Below are 21,726 nucleotides of genomic sequence, written 5' to 3' on the forward strand. Positions count from 1 at the left end.
GCCTCCCAAGTAGCTGGGATTACAGCCGTGTGTCACCATCCCGGCTAATTTTTGTATTTTTAGTAGAGATGGGGTTTCATCATGTTGGCCAGGCTGGTCTCGAACTCCTGACCTCAGGTAATCCACCTGCCTTGGCTTCACAAAGTGCCGGGATTACAGGTATGAGCCACTGTGCCCAGCCTGTTGTTACTATTATTATTTATAAATATAGGTAGGAAGACAGAAACAGCACTGATTTCCATATTGCTTTTCATAGTTTTCACCTGCCCATGAATAACAGAACTGGTCAGGCTTGGGGAGTGATACACGATTTCCTGAAGTTTGCTTTGGTACTATTGGAAGCTTCCTCCGGCCAGGGCTAATGGTTTCTACTTCTCTTTTACCCACAACACTAGTCCTATAGATTTGTTAACTTTATTGGTTTCTTTTTTAGGCTTAATAATGGAGATTCAACCTTTAAAAATAGTGTTACCATTGTTAAAATTGCCACCACTGAAAAGGTCTTGCTAATCACTTACATTTTCTGGGACTCTGTTTTGCTTCCAAGGGCACTGAGTTCTTAATGTACCTTTAAACCTTAACACATTGATTATTGTTTCCAGATATGGAGGCCATCCTGTCTTTATTGAAAATGCTGTACTACGCTACACAATTGCAAACAGTGGCACAAGAATGCTATATTGGTGGCCTATTGTTCTACCCTGGCAGACCCTGGAAGACATTTGTAACATGTTGTTTAAGTTTTAGGCTTTAAAGTGAATATATACAGGGTCAGCTGTTTAATGTTTTTTTCACTAATTAGAATAATCTCTTACAGTTTGCCTCTCCTTTGTGTTTTATGTTTATTGTGATCTATACAACACACAAAAATATATAATATCTTTACTATGGTAAAAAATGTAATAACTAATTAAGCAAGTGCGTTATGGAGTTCTTCTTGGCCAGGGTCAGTTCAGCCACATGGTCCTCCCTTCTCTTCCTCATTTTGTTCTGAAGGCCCCCTGTGCCTTGAGATTGGTAATTAATGGACCTTTGTTCCCAGTGGGCCCTCTGTTCTCTTGGCCCACCTTCCTGAGTGATGTATTGGAACAACCAGTGGGTCCAGGGGTTTTATTCTCCCATCCCCTTAGGGGCCTTGTGGTCTCTGTGGAATTTCAGGCCTCGTATTTCCAGAAATCTTAGCTGGGGAACACTGGGTGGCCTGGCCTGCCTTCTTTGCTGTAAGTGCTATAGAGCCATGAACAAAAAGCATCTCTGGAGGAGGGGAAAAACTGCCCCCCCACCCCACACCAGCTGGGCTCCATAGTGAAGTTCCACCCTAGGTTACAGGATTCCTGGAAAGATCATGTCCAGAACCAGAGCCCTGCTCTTTGTAGGACTAACTAGGTACTGATGTGTCATTGCCATCTGGTTTTCCCTGGAGATGTTTACATGCAACTGTTCTATGAAATCAGTCCACCATGCAGACTTATCTTACTGAGAAAATGTGTGCAGATGATTTAACTTAATGACTTAGTTAAATTGAATGGCTTCCAGTAGCATAGTAATGTGTTTTGAGAAATTTTGAAGGAGAGAGAGGAAAAGCTGGTTTCCCATCTCGTTCAAATCATTTTCCATTCCTCAGGGGGAGAAAGGAAAGTCTGAGAATCTGACAGAATTAATGCAGGTTACCCATTACTTCATTTTATAATATTTGGCAAGGAAAACATGTTAAGTCAGTTAAATCTGTTTATTTGGCTCTTCCAGGCATTCCATGTGGATGGGGCCTGGGTTGGAGGGGACAGTGAAATATATTTCTGCTGAGATGCCTTCCTGGAGAGAAATAGGTCTGTTTTATAAGCAGGGCTGGCAACACCTGGATTCTAACTGGTTTACTGGGGACCCAAGGGTTTACTTGAGCATCTTGCAGATGAAGAACCTAAAAGTCTATCTCTGACCCCTCAGGCTGTGACGGAAAAGCACTGTTTGGGGTCATGTGGGTTCAATTCCTGCTCTGCTATTTGCCAGCAGTGTGACACTGGGCAAGTCATGAAATCACTCTGTGCATCCTAAGGAGAATTCCCTACTTCAGAGAATTGTTGCAAGAATCACATGAAATAGCAGATGTGAAAGTGCTTTATAATCTGCAAGACGATATAACAATGCATTCTAAAGAATTAGCCTTAACATTGGCAGTACGAAAGCATGTTTTCAGCCAGAACATGGTAGCAGAGAGGGGAGAGGATATGTAGAGTATCAGGTTCTTTGGAAAGAAAATATCAACATCCCAGACCTGTTCTAAAATGGCCTGACTGGTGCTTGTGAAGAGGTCACCGTATAGGAGGTACCTTAGAGGAGATCACCTTACTGCAGCAAGTTAGCAGGAGCTGTAGGCTGTTTGTACCACAGTGGAACCAACTGCAGTGTGTCTTAGAGGCAGAATATGAGAGAGTCATCTCATCTTTGGTGATATGCACTGGGTAGATGAGGATGGCAGTGCTGATGACCTGACATCTTCCCAGCACCGACGCTGGCCAGATTCTGTACTAGCGGATTGCTTGCCTCATCTCACTGTTTCTCCACAACTATCAACTACACTCCAGTTAAGGTCTGCATCTTACAGATGATAATTCCTGGAAGGGTTAAGAAACCTGTCCAAATTTACAGTGAAAATGTAGCAGAACAGGGATTCAAACTCTGAGATTCAGGTCTGACTTACTTAAAACCCACACCTTAACCTCTATTAAAGGAAGACAAATAGAGCAAGGATATTTTGCCCTACCAGAGGTCCGAGCGGGAGGACATTTTCTCCTCCACAAACTCAATCAAGAATAACCCCAGAATTCCTTAGGGTCACCTGGAAAAATAAAAGTTGAGGCCAGGTGTGGTGGCTCACACCTGTAATTCCAGCACACTGGGAGGCCAAGGCAGGAGGATCGCTTGAGGATAGGAGTTTGATACCAGCCTGGGCAACATGGCAAAACCTATCTCTACAAAAAAATTTTAAAAAATTAGCTGGTTGTGGAAGTGCATGCCTGCAGTCCTAGCTACTCGGGAGGCTGAGGCAGAAGAATTACTTGAGTCCAGGGGCTGGAGGCTGCAGGGAGCTATGATCATTCTACTGTACTCGAGCCTGGGCAATAGAGTGAGACCTGGAAAGAGAAAGAGAGAAAGAAAGAAAGAAAGAGAGAAAGAAAGAAAGAAAGAAAGAAAGAAAGAAAGAAAGAAAGAAAGAAAGAAAGAAGAAAGAAAGAGAGAGAAAGAGAGAGAAAGAAAGAGAAAGAAAGAGAGAGGAAGGAAGGAAGGAAGGAAAGAAGGAAGGAAGGAAAGAAGGAAAAGGGAAAATAAAAAAGGAGGACAGAATTGTGCCATGTGGCTGTGATTACTGATATCTGTGATCAGCAGGTACACGTCTTAGAAGAGTCAGCCCTCAAGAGGATCTCTGGACTTTCCTTTGAGATTTCAGGACAAATGTTCAAGGGCAGGACTTCTTTCCTCCGCAAGGGCAGATGCGATGTTGTTTTATTTCTAAGGATTCTCTTCAGCATCTAGCTCAGTGACTTGCACATTGTCAAAATGTATTTGGTGATCAGTAATATCAGTGGAACTAAAAACGTAACCAAAACTCCTTCCTCTAGATCCTGTCCTCTCATCACTTCTAAAAAAAACCAGCTCTGATTTTGTGGCTCTGAGAATTTCTATTCACAGAGATGTGCTCTGAAAGCAACATCCCACATTGGTTCTGCTGGGCAGGTGAAGCATCACCTGCCCCTCAGCTTTGTTAGTTTGGACGTTTCACTCTCATCTACCTTCTGACTTGAAATGTCTATTGAATTCACTGCATATCTAGAGGAAGGAGAAGATGCAACTGCAAGGGACTGGGGCTATTTAGCTTTTAACGCAAGACTTTTGGTTCTCTGTGATTTTTACTTGTTCTTCTCTTAATTTTGCTTACAAGTAAAATGAACATACACTAAAGCCTTAACAAACTGGTAGAGCATGCTTATCTAACAGAGTGATGTTCATTTATCCTTGTCAGACAGTTTTATTGTGCTTAAAACTCTCTCTTTTCATTTGTTTTCATTCTTTGATTTTTCCCCCCTTGCACATACAAGTGGAAATACCCTAAATATGGCCTTTTGTAACCAACAATTACTTTCTATTCCACATACATTTGGATCATTGTGAAGGAACCCCCCAGGAGTTTTACTGAAAAGAAAAAGACAGAATGATGCCAGGAGGTGAGGGGCTGTTTTATTTAGCGTGCAAGTGAAGGCATGCACTATCTTCAGGAAGATGTGCCTAGAATTGTTTGACTGGTGCTTGCCCACTGGTGTGTGAGAAAAACTGGGATGGGGTGTTGGTGAAGCTCCCAGGGCTAAAAAGATGGTGCATAATGCATTCCAGAAAACACCTGACCTGGAAAAACTAAACTCACCAATCGCTTCTCAGTGAAAGGACTCTCACCCAAGTACTTAAGTCCTTGGTGAAGTATGTACTTAGGAGGGACCGTCTCAGCCCCTGCCTTTCACTCCTGTTATTGGTGAGCCCCCTTTCTGATGTATAATATCCTTTCTGGGGAGTTTTGTGGGTAACTTACAGAGTGGTACAGTGGAAAGACCTTATCTGAAAGACCTGGTGGCCATATTCTTCTTGGCTTTGCTACTTTCCAGCTATTTGACCTTGCCACTTAACCTTCCTGAACTCCTGTTTTGTACTTTGCCTATTTCGTAGACTGGTTGTGAACGTAAACCAAGTAGTCTCTGTGAACAGATCTGGAAACTGAGAAAGCACTATGCAAATTGAAGGCAGCTTTCGCACTTTAATTTTCTTTTTAATTTTAGACACAGCAGGTTATTGTTGGTAAGTGAAAGACAGTGTGGAAGAAAAACAGTCATTATTTTGTTCCAATAACGTTTCTGATAAAACCATATAAACTGGAGCTCTTTTTGTATGAACGATTTTTGATTACCTAGGATTCACTAGTTGACAAAAGAGACATATCACATGAGGTTGATGCAACAGTTTACAATTAAACAAATTAGAAGCCTATTTTGTAACCACATTTTTGTAGCAAGTATTATTGGGATACTTTTTCTTTTGTTGTAGAGACAGGGTCTTGCTGTGTTGCCTAGGGTAGAGTGTAGTGGCATGATCATAGCTCATAGCTGACTGCAGCGTTGAACTCCTGGGCTCAAGCGACCCTCCTGGAACACTTTTTAAATGGATGTTTAAGGTGATTGAAAAGCTGAATTATGGTTGCTTTACACTGCCTAAGTAACATTTATACAATTATTCCATCTACACAGAATTACCGATGTATAATAATTCAATTACTATAGTTAATTTTACTTAATCAGAATTATGCAAATTATTTTACTTATTCAGATTCTTTCTTCATTTGATATAGGAATTTTTTTTCTAACTCATGATATTTGAGACTTCTTTTCTTGGTTCACGTACTTTATAGTTACATCATGCTTTATAATTTTCAAAGCCTTTTGCAGACATTACTTAATTTGATGCTTGCATGGTATAAAATTTCTGTGTGTTTCCTCTCAAAGTAATAAGGGAGGTGAGACACTGGTGATTGTAACAGTCCCCTGAAACCAAGCGCTAAGTTTACTCTAAGGATGTTAAGTCAGATCCTCCTTATTAGATGTTCTCATAGCACTGCCTCCCTTTCCTTGATGCTCTTGCCACAGTTGTATTGTACATTTACTTCTGTGATTACTTGACTAGTGTCTTTCCCTTTCACTAAATGTTAAGCTCCATGAAGGCAGAGACCAGTCTGTGTTTGGACCACCTTTCTTAGGTGTTTGGACACCTTTGTATCTCCGGCTCTTGTATCTCGTTGTATCTCCACTCTTTACATAGTGCCTGGCACTTAGTAGGAGCTCAGTGAGGAAGTGTCAAATGAATGAATGAGACCTGGACATTGCTTGATACACTACACAGGTTTTACCTTTTTTTTTGGCTGGGCTTGGGGGGTGGAGGTGGGGCGGGACAGAGTCTTGCTCTGTCGCCAAGCTGGAGTGCAGTGGCACAATCTCGGCTCACTGAAATCCCCGCCTCCCGGGTTCAAATGATTCTGTCTCAGCCTCCCGAGTAGCTGGGATTACCGACATGCACCACCATGCCTGGCTAAGTTTTTTTTTGTATTTCTAGTAGAGATGGGGTTTCGCCACATTGGCCAGGCTGGTCTCGAACTTCTGGCCTCAAGTGATCCACCTGCCTTGGCCTCCCAAAGTGCTGGGATTACTGGTGTGAGCCACTGTACCCAGCCTTAGGTTTACCTTTTTCAGGTCTCCTGGGAGATGTTTTTCGTGGTCTTAGCATTGCAAACAGCCATGTCTCTCCTGAGCAGTTGGTTTGCTCACACCCAGTGGACACTGTGAGCTGTGTACCTGATATTTTCCTGTCCTTGTTGGCTGCTAAAAAGCCTTAAAACAAAGTTTGGTCGACATTTAGCAGATGTGTAGGACTTCATAGTATATATTTTGTGAACTGGCCACTTCCCATTTACAACTTATACCCCTTTCCTTATTTTCCTTTACCATCCTTTTGTTTATTATATTGCATATTTTATGTGACCTTTGCTATTATCGTAAGTCCATTTGGCAGCAAGGTAGGTTATTAAAAAGTAGTACTCATATTAACTGCCCTTAATATACTGGGGGTAGTAGATAAAGGATTAGAATTTCAGGAATGTGACATTTTCATATGATAATAATTTCTTTTAAATTTGTGTGTTTTTTTTTCACAGTGAAGGCATGATAAGAATTGATGTTCATACTGAGATTCTTGGGTTCTAGCAAAATAAGATCCCATAATTCCATTGAAATGTGGACTTCTGATGTCTACTCAATGTTTAGAGGGTGTGTGAGAAATGAGAACGTCAGCTGAATAATGCTTTGCTAAAAAGATTTTTTGGCTTTTTTCTTGGTCTGTTTTGTCATCCTTTTATTTTTTGGAAGAAAAGATAAGGTGGGGTTCATCTGTGGCCCCACACACTCAGTGTTGCTTTGTTTTTCCCTAGGTTTCGGGTTGTAAAAGTGTGGAAAACTTATTTCCCATGCAGAACCCTTGGTCCAGTCTAGGCCTTCTCAGGCATTCTTTTGGCAATGCTCTCTGAACTCTGTAGCCCCTGAATTAAATCTTAAAAATAGTTCCAGCAACAACTTCCACAGAGCTCAAGCAACTGGATTTGTAGCACCAGCAGACGAAGAAGCAAACTCTTGCCTTCTCTCTCTACTTTTGAAACTTTAATGACCCCCACTGTTGGGGGCAGGGGACTTTTGTTCATAGTGAAGGACCACTTTCAGTTATACTCATGATTATGTGACTCTCAGTGTTTGCTATGTCCTCACTCTTGGCCAACACAAATATGTTATCACATTCGACCTTCCTTAGCATAAGAATGACTTTGGAAGGCCACAAGATTTTCTAATAAACAAATAATGAAGGAAATGAGAGCACCTGCAAAAGGAAGGAAAATCTCCAACTGCAGATTAGGAGATAAGACATAACAAAGCCATCCATTCCTGGGATGTGGTGGTCTCTTCCAAGAATGCAGAGTGCTGTGGCCACTTGTGTGGAATGCCTGCCCCGGAATGCTGCTTCCAAAACAAGCAATCTGCACCAGCCAGCATTGTCTCAACCACCATCACTGAATGGACCCCCAGGCATTCACTAAGTGAGTCTCTGTCTGACCCCCACCCAGGAGGGAGAGGAGGAGCTGACTTCGGGTACCATTAGACTTGAAATTAACCCAGTGTGGGTAACAACTGACAGCCAATTCCAACCCTTCTCCTTTCCTGCTCTCCTCTCCCAACTAAATCTAAGCAGTTCTTGACAGCAATAACTTTGCTTTTTAAAGGCCTGTTGATGAAGCCAGGACTTGGAGTTGGGAGGAGAGAGGGTCCTCCCTAGCTTCTGTTAGCCTCAGTTTCATCTTCTGAAAATAATCCAGTTAGACTAGAGGATCTCCAAAGTCCCTGTAGCTTTGGTCTACTTTTTTTTAAAAACAGCATTAATTCTGTTTCCCTATTTCCAAAGATGCTCAAACTTCTTTAGAAAGCTCATTTTACCATCTTTAGTTTGTATGTTCTTCTTTTACTCCTTGTAGGAATAGCAGGCTCTGGATTCAGACTACATGGGATGAAATTCTTGCATCACAAATTACTACCTATGAGATCTTAAGCCAGTTTCTTAAACTTTCTAAGCTTCAGTTTCCTCATCTGAAGAGAAAAGGAACAGAAATAATGGTTATGTATATTTCCCAGGCTTGCTGTGAAAATTACAGGAGAAAATCCATATACAACACCTTGTGTTCTTTCCTTTTCTTCTTCCCCTTCCCTCCTCCTCTTTTTCTCTTTTCCCTCCTCCCCAACCTTCCTTGCCTTCTCTCTACTCTGCCCACCACCTCCCTTTCCCACCACTTTCCTCACTTCTCTCTCTTTCTCTCATACTCTGTTGTACAGCTTGGGTACAACAGACTCTGAAAGAGGTCAGTAGCCAGATCTTGGGTAGAATATTTTCCCTTCCACTTCCTCTACCTCCCACCATGGCCTGTGAGACAAGCCCAGAGGCCCCATGTACACAATACCAGTACACTTTACCAGGTTCCACAGCTAGCAGAAGAGGACCCCAAATGAGTGGAGCTGCATGGAACAGGTGAGATGCATTCTGGTTGCACTCTCTTTCAGAAAGGATACAAGGACATTCTGGGGTGAAGCAATGCCCACATTTTAATTTAGGAAGTTCCTATAAACCTTCACATTCTCAGATCCTTAGGTTCTTAGAATGGTCTGTCTTTTGGAGCTATGACCACTACCATTACTGAGGGAAGGATGGGGTGGTGGGGAGGAGGAAATGGGAGACAAAAAGGGGAGAGGAAGGAAAACAAAGTTACTGTAAGTAGGTGGTTGGCATATTTTGAGCTGGTTTAGTAAGAAGGTTGTAATTGAGTTTTAGAAAAGGGGGTTACTTTTTTTTTTAAACACACACACACACACACACACACACACCACCTATTATATCCTGAACCACTGATGCTAAGAGCTGTAAAAGTAGAACTCCATCTACAGAATAGGGAAGCACATGACCAGGATCTCAGACAGGGATGGCAATTAGCTTGCACCCCAAGAACCTGCTCCTACCAAATGGTAGTGATTGCTTAGGATACTGAATTGAGAAAAATTTGGAGGCACACCTAGAATCAGGGGAAAAAAGTGCTACAATTTCTTATCAATGTCATCGACAAGGAATGATGGGTCTATATGGAGCATGTATTTGCCAGTTCCAGATTCAGATATACCATGATGACATCCCTTTCTCAAGTAGGAAGCAAAATCACCTAAGACTGCTCCAAGTTTAATGTGGCATGCCAAAAGAGGAGGAAGATAGGAGAATTCATTTCTTGGGATGTGATGGGGGATGAAATAGGGAAGCCAGGGTGGAGAAAACAGGCCTGCTGAAATGAATAGTGGAGGAAAAAGAAATTGTTGCATAAGGGGATATAAAATATCCATGAACATTAACTGTTTCTGAGATGAAGTCATATGAAACAGTATTTTAACAAAAGTCTCTCCTTGCACCTGTTAATGTTTAACCTCTGCTGGGGTGGAGTCCAGCTGGACATATCTGCTGAGTGTAAATGGTTTTCTGGGTTTCCCATATGCTGTTTCTGTCTTAAGCTATTGATACTTGAAAGAAAAGGAAAAAAAAAAAACCAACTTAACCCAAGCGTATGGAAGAAGCCTTGCTGTCTTTAATTACCTTGATGAAAACTTCTGTCTTTTAGATAAATTTGACTGTAACAAAGGCTCTAAAAGCTCTCCCTTGCTCTGAAGATTGTTACTTACAAAGATGATAATTTAAATCTAAGGAATAATGCAAAATTTGGCCATGGCCACTCAACACAGACTCAAATTTGAATTGTCCCTATGTCTTCCTGGCACTTTAGTTCCTTAGTATAAATTATAATGTGTTTGCAAAGGTTTTTCATTTTCCAAAAAAAAAAAATGTTTTTTTAATGACAATCAATACTTTCTTTTCTTTTTTTATTATTATTATACTTTAAGTTCTAGGGTACATGTGCACAACGTGCAGTTTTGTTGCATATATATACATGTGCCATGTTGGTGTGTTGCACCCATTAACTCATTGTTTACATTAGGTATATCTCCTAATGCTGTCCCTCTCCCCTCCCCCCACCCCACGACAGGCCCTGGTGTGTGATGTTCCCCACCCTGTGTCCATGTGTTCTCACTGTTCAATTCCCACCTATGAGTGAGAACGTGCTGTGTTTGGTTTTCTGTCCTTGTGACAGTTTGCTCAGAATGATGGTTTCTAGCTTCATCCATGTCCCCACAAAGGACATGAACTCATCCTTTTTCATGGCTGCATAGTATTCCATGGTGTATATATGCCACATTTTCTTAATCCAGTCTATCACTGATGGACATTTGGGTTGGTTCCAAGTCTTTGCTATTGTGAATAGTGCCACAATAAACATACATGTGCATGTGTCTTTATAGCAGCATGATTTATAATCCTTTGGGTGTATGCCCAGTAATGGGATGGACAGCCAATATTTTCTTATTAAGCTCAAACCTCCAAGTGTAGTCATAGTACATTTGATGTAGATATGGTGGTTTTGTGCATGTCACAATTTGGCAGTTATAAATTCATCACTGTCTGAAGTAGCACAATGAGGACAGTGTAAGGAATCCTTTGTTAAGGTTTGTTCTCTTCTTTCTTTAATGCCTCCTACATTGAACTGAACACTATTCCTGTTGATTTTACCTTCTTTTTCTTTTTTTGAGACAGAGTTTTGCTCTTGTTGCCCAGGCTGGAGTGCAATGGCACAATCTGGACTCACAGCAACCTCTGCCTCCTGGGTTCAAGCGATTCTCCTGCCTCAGCCTACCGAGTAGCTGGGTTACAGGCATTCGCCACCACGCCCAGCTAATTTTGTGTTTTTAGTAGAGACAGGGTTCTCTATGTTGGTCAGGCTGGTCTCGAACTCCTGACCTCAGGTGACCTGTGGCCTCCCAAAGTGCTGGGATTACAGGCATGAGTCACGGAGGCCGGCTGATTTTACCTTCTAATGTCTTTTCTGCGCTTAGTCCCTAGCTTCTAATAGATTCCTCTTCTCTGTACTTATCCAATCCCTCCTTACTTTTTAAGTCTATTTGTCAAACTCCTGCCATAATAATCTTGTTCCTCTTTTATTTAAAACTGTCCAGCGGTTTTCATCACCTAGAGGATAAAGTCCATTCAAGACTTTCCAAGCTTAGTCTACCTCCCTAGACCCATCTTTGCCCTCCCCATGCCCTGTAGTCTAAGCTCTTGGCACACCAGCTCTCTTAGAGTGTCTCTTCATTCTCTCGTGATTATCACCTCCACGTTTCTCTGCATACTGTTTCCTCTCCCCTTCACCTTTTTGTACACCAGATAAACTCTTACCCTTTGAGACCCAGCCCAAGCATTATCTCTATCGCTAAGCCATTACTTCCGCTTTCATCTTGTTTTTGCCTCTGTGCTAGCTTGGGTGGGATCTACAGACTATTTTCTAGTACAACCAGAAAGGTTGTGAAATAGTAAAATATTTTCACAGGCCCTGGAGTGCCAGCCTCAGGGACTTCCCGCCAGAACCTCCCAATGATGCAGCAATTAAAGGGTTATCACCTGCAATAGCAGGAGGCTTCCTAAACCCTTTTTGAACACTTTGGCCACTGTTCATTTAGGTTCAATGATTAATATTTTCAGTTTTCCCATTGTTTACATTATGTTCCCACTCTTTGCAAGATTATCTGTTGCATTTCTCACTCTTCTGTCTTTCCTAAATTGTAGCTTCTCTGAAGGCAAAGATACAGTCTTTCTTTACCCACTCAGAATTCCCAGCACCCAGCCCAGAACCTGAAATAAAGTAGATGCTTAATAAATGTTGAATGAGAATGAGACAGTCTCTTGGGCTGGGGACAGGACACCAAAGAAATGATGCTGAAGAAATGATACTGACTTCTGATTGGCTCGGCACCTCTCCATACTGGTAGCAGTGGTTCCCAATGGGGTGATTTGGTCCCACCAGGGCACATTTGGCAATGTCTAGAGACAATTTTGTTGGTCACAATGAGGGGGTGGAGTGGGATGAGGGTTGAGGGTCGAGGTGCTAATGACACCTGGTGGGTAGGGGACAGCAACGCTGCTAAACACGTTACAATGCATAGGACAGCCCCTACAGCAGAGAATGATCTAGTCCAAAATGCCTCACAGCCTTGGCAGAAGTCTCCTTTCCTCTGTACTCCCCAACATGGGGGTCCCATCCTCTTCTTGGTCAATGCCGTTTTCTTTCCACTTTCCCCCATTCCATGGTTCTAGTGAGTGTGCACACGGGAGCGGAAGAAGAGTAATTCCTTTATTTTTGTCTCTCCACTTTTCCGTTCCTTTGCTGCCTTGGGGAGTGCCCCTATACCTGATTTCTGCCAGTTTCCTGACAAAGTTAAGGTTTCTCTATTTATATCCCTAAAAGTGAAGCTTTTCAAATATGTAAGATCTGAGGCTCACTGGCACAATATGGCATACTCAAGACAGGATTGAGGTCCGAGAGAGAGTCGTGAAAGAAAGAGGACACAGTCTCGATATTTGACTGTGTTTAAAAGACATCAAGGCACACAGTGGAACATGGCAAAAAGGAGCTGCCAGTCAGTTTTGTTTATGTGAAACAAGCCAATTGTTTCCTCCCATGTGAGTGGCTGGTTTTGTTTTATCTTTATGTAGCCGCTATTCCTCCTTTTCCCCCACAGACCAACTAGAAGTCATTCTTTTTATGATCTTTGTTTTTTTTTTTCCCTTCCAATGAACTCTTATTTTGCTGCATAGTATCAAAATATTTTCTTCAAAGACAATTTCCTTTAAAAATAAACTGTTATCAGAGAGAAGCTATGTTCACAGCTGGTAAAGGCATGATTAAATAATCACCGTATGGGGAATTGAAAAGCAATTTCATAATATAGCTTTAGACTCCAAAGAGAAAATCTAAGGAAACATTCCAGTTAGTTAAGAAAACTTTTAATCAAATGAAGTGTTTGAGCTCTATTTGGTTTTTGTGTGTTTTTTTTTTTTTTTTTGGCAACTTTCTGTATGTGCATGTTTTACTTGGTGAGAGTTTGTAAGAGGTTATCTTAATACAGTAATGGACTTCCTGAGAGTTTGGTTAACCTTCTAATTACATATAAAATAGCCTTCCAAATAGTTACAATAAATGTTTTAGACATAAATTTGACATGAGTCTGTATCTTTACTGCTAGTCTCTACTATAACTTTTTTTGAAAAAAAAAATACCATTAATCTAAGAAGAAACAGAATATCTAAAGCAGAAACTCCTATATTGTTTATGTTCATAGAGTGACATAAACTCTTAGACTCTTCATGAGTAGTGACATTACGGAGAAGGAAACCCTACTTTTGAATAGAAAAAAAGCTGGAGCTTTGCCAAAGCCCAGCATGTAATTCCAGGAATCATCAAATCTCTCTGGGATTTAGTTTATCTCATGTATAGACTAGGTGCAACATGATCACCCTTCAGGTTTGTGCTACGACTAGAGCTTACCAATACAAAAGCCTCACCACAGTACATGCCAGGTTGGTAAACAATCAGTACTTCAATAAACAATAGCTGTGATCAATACCTTGATTGTATAGGCAATTCAGACAACACTAGCTTTTTATGTAAAAGTTTCTTCTTTGAAACTGAGTTACCAAAGAGATATTTGTAAAATACTTATGAGAATATCTAAGGCCCCAGATCAAAATATTCTAAGCTGGACAATAATTTTATGCCTATGTTTTGGGTCCAGTATGCATTGATTTTAGATGAGAATTCTTTGAGTTTTTTTTTTTTTTGCATTGTCGGGTATGGAAATCCTGTACTAATACCAGATAGTAAAACAATTTACACAGCTGTAATTGTGAGACAATGTAAATTCCATTAGAAAATTGTATTTGAATGATTATAAATGTTATTCTATAATCGACCTAAGATTGTTAAATCATAAACTTAACTATGAAATTTAACACTATTGAAATATATTTAAAATAATATAGAATGTACCTTTTGAGCTTTTCAAATTTATGTATTTATTATTATTATTAATATTTTAGTGACAGGTTCTCATTCTGTTGCTCACACTAGAGTACAAGGCTGCAATCATAGCTCGTTGCAATCTTCAACTCCTCGGTTTAAACGATACTCCTTCCTCAGCCTCTGGAGTAGCTGGGACTACAGGTATGTGCTGCCATGCCTGACTAATTAAAAAAAATGTGTAGAGATGGAGTCTTGCTATGTTGCCCAGGCTGTTCTCAAACTCCTAGTTTCAAATGATCCTCCTACATTGCCCAAAGTGCTGGGATTACAGATGTGAACCACTACACCTGGTCTCAAGTTGATTTAATTGTATAAGATGAAAAATAATTGAAGTACTCTGTTTCATAAAGCTATTTGGTATCTTGAAAAAGAAATGACTTATAAAGATTTTTCCAAGTTTTGTGAAATGACTTTTTATTGTTCACATGTAGCTCAGAATATTTTAATATTTGGGTGTACAGTAAAATAATCAAAATTATACATTCTAAAAACATATTTTGAACTTCTATAACACAGTTAACATGCTTTAGAACTGTGTTTGAGTGACTCATTCAGTAAGCCATTAAATCAGTTGACAAATACAGTATTGGAAATACCTTCCCAAAGCATATTTATCTATATTTTATTTCCTGTGAAAATTTGAAATTTAAGTACTTGTCATTTTGACATAAGCATATGTCATTTTTGTATTTATCTTAAAAAATTTTATTTAACATTTTGTAAAGACTTCCATTAGTATTAACCCAATAGAGCAAAATAATCAGAGAATGGAATTTTAATTAAACTCTTTTTTTTTTTTTTTTTTACTTTTTATAGGAGTGCTATATCACACCTGTTTATGAGCTTTAGGTTGGAGGTACTTCAATGAAAAAAATAACCTTGTATCCACACACAACCTTATATGCACATAGGATTTTAAAACATGAGATGAGTTCCATTATTCAGCAAATGGCATTCTCTGATTCTAAAAATGGAAATAAAATCAGAATCAGTGACATGCAGATAAAGGGAATCAACCAAGTCTTCAAACTTATTGCTTTGTATTTTTGTCTTATGAACTTTGAATTGAACTTCTGCACAGGATCTGATCTGGATGAAATGTCATATCTGAGACTGATCCTTATCTCCTAAACGTTTCCTTTGTTTCTTTGATTCTTTGGGCTTTACCCTCTTATTTTATTGTGAGTGGCCCAGAGCTTTGATCTTGCAATAAGCTCTGGCTCGCAACACAAACCTTTGCTTTGCTATGACACACAGAAGGACATGGGTATACTCAGAAAATCTAAATAGACAAGAGGTTACTTCTTTTGTGGTTAGGGCTAAAGGTAAATGGGGTAACTTCAGAATTTATTGTCTCCCATTACATTATGGGAAACTAAAAATTCACACGGGTATTTTAACATTAAGAAAGCACACCTGTGAGAACAAGTTTGACGTACGGTATCTATCTGTTTCTCATTTCAGTTACAATAGTTTCTTGAGTTGTAAGAATTAAAACTTCCCCTTTTGTATTGTTGCAGACATAAAATATTTAGAACCATCTTTCAGATTTCAAATTCCTTTCTGGTTAAAAAAATTATATTAAGATAGTTTTGAAGTTGTACAGTAAATAAAAATTGATTAATATACTGAGCATGAAGTGTATCACACAAAGGTGCTTTTTAGCTGAAATATCAATTAGAAATGCACAATATATAATAAAATAGGAGTTATAAGTGTTTTGTTTGCAATTAATGTTTCATATGTTCTATTTTAAATTTTTCTCACATTAAGAAAAAAAGATGTGTACAATTTTCTGAACCACATAGTTCGTTGTATCTACAGTATCAGACAATGTGTTAAAGAATCATCTACCAGAGGAACGTATTTAAGGCAGCAGACACCCTGGACATGTTAGATGTGTACAGTGTACCTCTAAAATTATGAGCGTCATAAATAGAGTGTGTTGACACTCAGACGACTCTAAAGATGCTTGAGGAGAACTTCAAGGGGTTTCTTTCTTCAGGAAGATCTACTAATAAGTTAATTATAAACATATAAGTAATGGTTTTTAAAGTAATTTTCTTATTTTGTATGTCTTTGTTTAATAAGAAAATGTTGAGCAGCAAGCTGGTCCCAGCCATATGACCATATTAGTGGCGAGTTTATCGTCTTGAAATGGACACCAACACTTTTATGTCCCTCAAACTAAAAGCAGCTAAGAAATTGAATTCATATGCTTAATAAATGAGTAATTAGAATGGGAAAATTTTATTCGCCAGCGTCAGACATTTCCCTCCTTCTACTACCAGTTTTCATTAAGTTTGAGGAAGTACAGCTGAAAGAGTCAGTTCAGATATACACTGGGAAACAACTCAAAACTGCTTTTCATTTTGAGTATTAGAGACTTTTGTTATCTTTATTTATAGTTTTACATACGTGCTCATTTTTTTTAAACTGGAACTCATCTGCTAGCTACTAAACAATCACTGAACTTTGTCCAGTGGGTTCACAACCTGAATTCAAGTTGTAGGTAATGTTTGTAATTCTAAAAATGCCAACATTTGTCATTGTGAATTATGTTTCCTTTAGGAAATTCCTTTACTAAAGAGAAGCAGTCATTTTTGACACTAATCAGATGCCTCTGTGCTGACCCTCTTGCTGAATGAGGCCAGGCTTTCTAGGTTATTAGTATTTAAAAAGAAATAACCACTCAGTGTAGCATTTCAGTAAATAATGACCTACAAGACCTATTAGGCATATTCCACAATTTTTCCCACCCACAGCAATGATTAACTTAGAAAACATTACAGAGCTTTTCTGGTGTCAGCTGAGCAGGGGCTTGTGGTTCTTCATTCACATTTTTCACTTAATCCCATGGCTTTGAATTCTTTCCCTTGTAAGTTCCTATATATAAAGATTAGAAACTGCTTCTGGCTATGCAGAATTACATGCTTTTAGATGAAATTCAATCCATTGTAAAAAATTCTGTTCAGAGCAACACTATTTATTCCTTGTTGGATTTGGATGACACAGAGAAGAACTGGGAACAGAAATTATGTTACCCAATTTTAATAAGCTGTAGCAATAATTTTGAGAAAGACTAGAAAAATTAAACACTGGTGAGTTTATTTAAGCCTTTTAAAGAAAAAAAAAAAGGAAATACCAGAAGATAATTAAAAGTGCAGAGCTAACTTTTCCTCTGGAATGTCTTTGGCTTGCCTTCCTTTTATATAGATTATGTCATAGCGGAGGTTGGGGATTGAAAAAGAATTTTTGGTATTTAAGGAAGTGATGGGCTTTTGTGATTCTTAATACACATCTTTGCGTAAAACAGGTTGAAATAAATCTTTAACAGTGAAGAAAGAAAAATGTTTGTATCTCATGAGCTGTTGGAAATTTTCTTCTTGCCTCTTTTCCAAATATAATAGGTTAAAACGTGGAGAGTTTCTGAAAAGTGATTACTGTTTCCCGAATGATTGATCTGACCACATATAGACCAGACAGGGGACTCCTCTCTGAGCTTTGAGATGGGACTCTAGATATTTGGCTGCAGAAGCCTAAAGAAGCAAAAACAATGGGGCTTGGGATGCGGAGGTGGGGTGTCTACAAGTCAGTTATGGAGGAAAATGCCAAACACATATTTCGCTGGTTCATATAGCAGGATTAACATTTTTGTTCCTCATGGGGCACAGGCATAAATCCTTAGAGAATCTCAGCAAAATCTGTTGAAGGGTCACTTGAACTTAAAGGTAACAAATTCTTGGGGTCTTTGAGTTATATATTTTTACGTACTTGTGCCCTTTTCAACTAACAGAAAGGGCAAAATACCCACAGAGACCTCCTTTATTGTTCTCTGTGCCCTCCTCTGCCTTTCACATCTTATTTTCCTCCCAGATGTGTTTAGCATATTCGTGTTTTGGTTTGTGTAAATGAGCCACATCTCAAAGTCGTCATGAGCCCCCGACTTCTGAATCTACTCTTAATGGATAACCCTTACTTCCTCACTTCCCAATCTGCCCCCTTAAAACATTTGCAGCTTCACTGTGTTTAACATTAGCATTGGATGGTTCTCAGGATTCATTCAAAGATGGGAAATGAGTTTTTTTTTTTTTTTTTAATTGACTTGGCTGGAAGGTGCTCATATAGAAAGGATGCTGGGAACAGCAAATGAGCAGACATCCTCGGGAAGTGAGGTAATCGCACTAGGCAGAGGGTGGTTCCGGAAGGTCCCACTCGGAGTGGGCTTCAGTGTTACACAGACTGACTCTCCAGTCCTTGGCTGAGTGCCTGATAAGAGAAAGGGCTTTGTAAATATGTAACCCCTTTCCCTATGTGCCCCTCTCATCCCCACTAAGTATTATTGACTGACTCTTGTCCTGAAAGACTTTTTTTTTTTTTGGAACTAATTTGATTTTTTTTTTTTCAAGAGCATGGCTTCATTGAGCTGAGACCCAAGCTTCTCTGACAAACTGTTGAGGAAACTGGAAATGATCAACTAAAGAATATAGATCACTGAGTCTGATGTTGTACAAAACTCATAATACCTGACTGGGAAAAAACAAACAAACAACAAAAAAAACAATGTCTGAAAAGTGAGTGTCACCAGAAAGAACACAGAATGGTGAGCCCTGAGAAGGCAGGTCTGTGACTGTTCCGTGCACCACCACATCCCTAGGGTGGTGGGTGCTTGGGCGTGCTTACTGAATGAATTCTCTTGCAAGATACCGTTGCCAAGTCTTCAGCTTGTTCCTTTCCAATGTCATTTGTATTAAGCATGAAATTTGCTTTGAAATCACAGGAAGAAAGACTCTATATAAACTAAATGGCCATTGTTTTCACTAATATTGTTATGTCACACCCAATCCCTAATCCCTCCCAGACAACAATTGAACCAAAGCAATATCAGTCACGTGATGCCTGAGGTCAAGTGAGTTCACCTCCCTGCCTGTAGCCCAGCATCATGTAAACCACTAAAATAAATGCAAAGACATCTAGTATTTCTCTGGAGGCACACGCTTAATAAAAACACAACTGAGGTGAGGAGGCTCAGAGAGAACATTGCTCGATTTCCTACATAGGAGTAAGTTACGCTCAGACACAGACCCAGTCTCCTGCAAATTTCTTTTTTATTTTTTTGAATGAAATTAAGAGAAAAAGGATTTTAGGCTTCCAGTTTGCTGTGGAGAGCGAGAGTCTGGCCTCACGTGCACAAGATGATTTCTTTCTTTCTTTCTTTCTTTCTTTCTTTCTTTCTTTCTTTCTTTCTTTCTTTCTTTCTTCTTTCTTTCTTTCTTTCTCTTTCTCTTTTTCTTTCTTTCTCTTTCTTCTTTCTTTCTTTCGTTCTTTCTTTCTTCTTTCTTTAATAAAGTTAAGCACATTTAATGGAAATACATTTAATAGAAGGTAAGGGTAGATTTGGAAACTTAAAATTCTTGCTAACTCTTAACCACACCTGGGTTAGTAGCATCTGGACTGCCATTACAGCCTTCTGACTAACATTTCCACATCCTTTCTCATGCCTTCCATTTACGCCCAACTCCATTTATTCACAGCATTTATCCATTTGTCCATTTATCCATTTATCCAACTTCATTTATCCACAGCATTCAGAATAGTTTTTTAAAAATAAAAGTATTTTATTTGTTTATTTATTTTTAATTATACTTTAAGTTCTGCGGTACATGTGCAGAACATGCAGGTTTGTTACATAGGTATACATGTGCCATAGTGGTTTGCTGCACCCATTAACCCGTCATCTACATTAGGTATTTATCCTAATGCTATCCTTCCCCTAGCCCCCTACCCCACAACAGGCCCCAGTGTGTGATGTTCCCCACCCTGTGTCCATGTGTTCTCATTGTTCAACTCCCACTTATGAGTGAGAACGTGGTGTTTGGTTTTCTGTTCCTGTGCTAGATTGCTGAGAATGATGGTTTCCAGCTTCATCTGTGTCCCTGCAAAGGACATGAACTCATCCTTTTTTATGGCTGCATTGTATTCCATGGTGTATATGTGCCACATTTTCTTTATCCAGTCTATCATTGATGGGCATTTGGGTTGGTTCCAAGTCTTTGCTATTGTGAACAGTGCCACAATAAACATACATGTGCATGTGTCTTTATAGTAGAATGATTTATAATCCTTTGGGTATATACCCAGTAATGACATTGCTGGGTCAAATAGTATTTCTAGTTCTAGATCCTTGAGGAATCGCCACACTGTCTTCCACAGCAGTGGAACTAATTTACACTCCCACCAACAGTGTAAAAGCGTTCCTATTTCTCCACATCCTCTCCAGCATCTGTTGTTTCTTGACTTTTTAATGATCGCCATTCTAACTGGCGTGAGATGGTATCTCATTGTGGTTTTGATTTGCATTTCTCTAATGACCAGTGATGATGAGCTTTTTTTCATATGTTTGTTGGCTTCATTAAGGTCTTCTTTTGAGGAGTGTCTGTTTGTATCCTTCATCCACTTTTTTATGGGGTTGTTTGGTTTCTTCCTTGTAAATTTGTTTAAATTCTTTGTAGATTCTGGATATTAGCTCTTTGTCAGATGGATAGATTGCAAAATTTTTCTCCCATTCTGTGGGTTGCCTGTTCACTCTGATGATAGTTTCTTTTGCTGTGCAGAAGATCTTTAGTTTAATTAGATCCCAATTGTCAATTTTGGCTTTTGTTGCAATTGCTTTTGGTGTTGTAGTCATGAAGTCTTTGCCCATGCCTGTGTCCTGAATTGTATTGCCTAGGTTTTCTTCTAGGGTTTTTATGGTTTTAGGTCTTACATTTAAGTCTTTAATCCATCTTGAGTTAATTTTGTATAAGGTGTAAGGAAGGGGTCCAGTTTCAGTTTTCTGCATATGGCTAGCCAGTTTTCCCAATACCATTTATTAAATGGGAAATCCTTTCCCCATTGTTTGTTTTTGTCATATTTGTCAAAGATTAGATGGTTGTAGATGTGTGGTGTTATTTCTGAGGCTTCTGTTCTGTTCCATTGGTTTATATATCTGTTTTGGTGCCAGTACCATGCTCTTTTGGTTACTGTAGCCTTGTAGTATAATTTGAAGTCAGGTAGTGTGATGCCTCCAGCTTTGTTGTTTTTGCTTAGGATTGTCTTGGCTATACTGGCTCTTTTTTTGGTTCCATATGAAATTTAAGGCAGTTTTTTTCTAATTCTGTGAAGAAAGTCAATGGTAGCTTGATGGGGATAGCATTGAATCTATAAATTACTTTGGGCAGTATGGCCATTTTCATGATATTGATCTTCCTATCCATGAGCATGGAATATTTTTCCATTTGTTTGTGTCCTCTCTTATTTCCTTGAGTGGTGGTTTGTAGTTCTCCTATCTGTCTCATCGGAAATGCTGAAACCCAGACACAGCACCAGCGTCTAGGTGAGTTTATGCTGAATTTTGGTAATCTTGGGGCAAGTGAGAGACAATAAATTTTGAGCCTCATAAAAGTAGACTAGCATCGATGAAACCTCTATGTGCTTGTATTTCAGACTTTAGAGGGAGAAAAGGAAGTGCTCTTATATGTCCCCACATATTGACGAGAAGTTTATTTCTCAGTATAATATGCCACTAGTTCTTCATGTTTTTCACTCATACGTAG

General features: G+C 39.4%; 1 long non-coding RNA gene across 3 annotated transcripts in view; it reads left to right on the forward strand.

Annotated features, from left to right (window-relative positions):
- Positions 1–21,726, forward strand: part of LOC129487874 (uncharacterized) — a 41,139-nt gene that overhangs the window by 15,380 nt on the left and 4,033 nt on the right. Inside the window, exons 1-3 of one of the 3 annotated variants that reach the window (XR_010122367.1) lie at positions 8,108–8,655; positions 14,180–14,272; positions 18,541–18,705. This is a non-coding gene — a long non-coding RNA (uncharacterized lncRNA). Of the gene's footprint in view, positions 1–8,107; positions 8,656–14,179; positions 14,273–18,540; positions 18,735–21,726 lie in introns of those variants that run through there. The other 2 variants (XR_010122366.1, XR_010122368.1) reach the window with 2 other exon arrangements.

The sequence above is a fragment of the Symphalangus syndactylus genome, chromosome 8 (assembly GCF_028878055.3).
Source record: "Symphalangus syndactylus isolate Jambi chromosome 8, NHGRI_mSymSyn1-v2.1_pri, whole genome shotgun sequence".
Lineage (NCBI taxonomy): Eukaryota > Metazoa > Chordata > Mammalia > Primates > Hylobatidae > Symphalangus > Symphalangus syndactylus.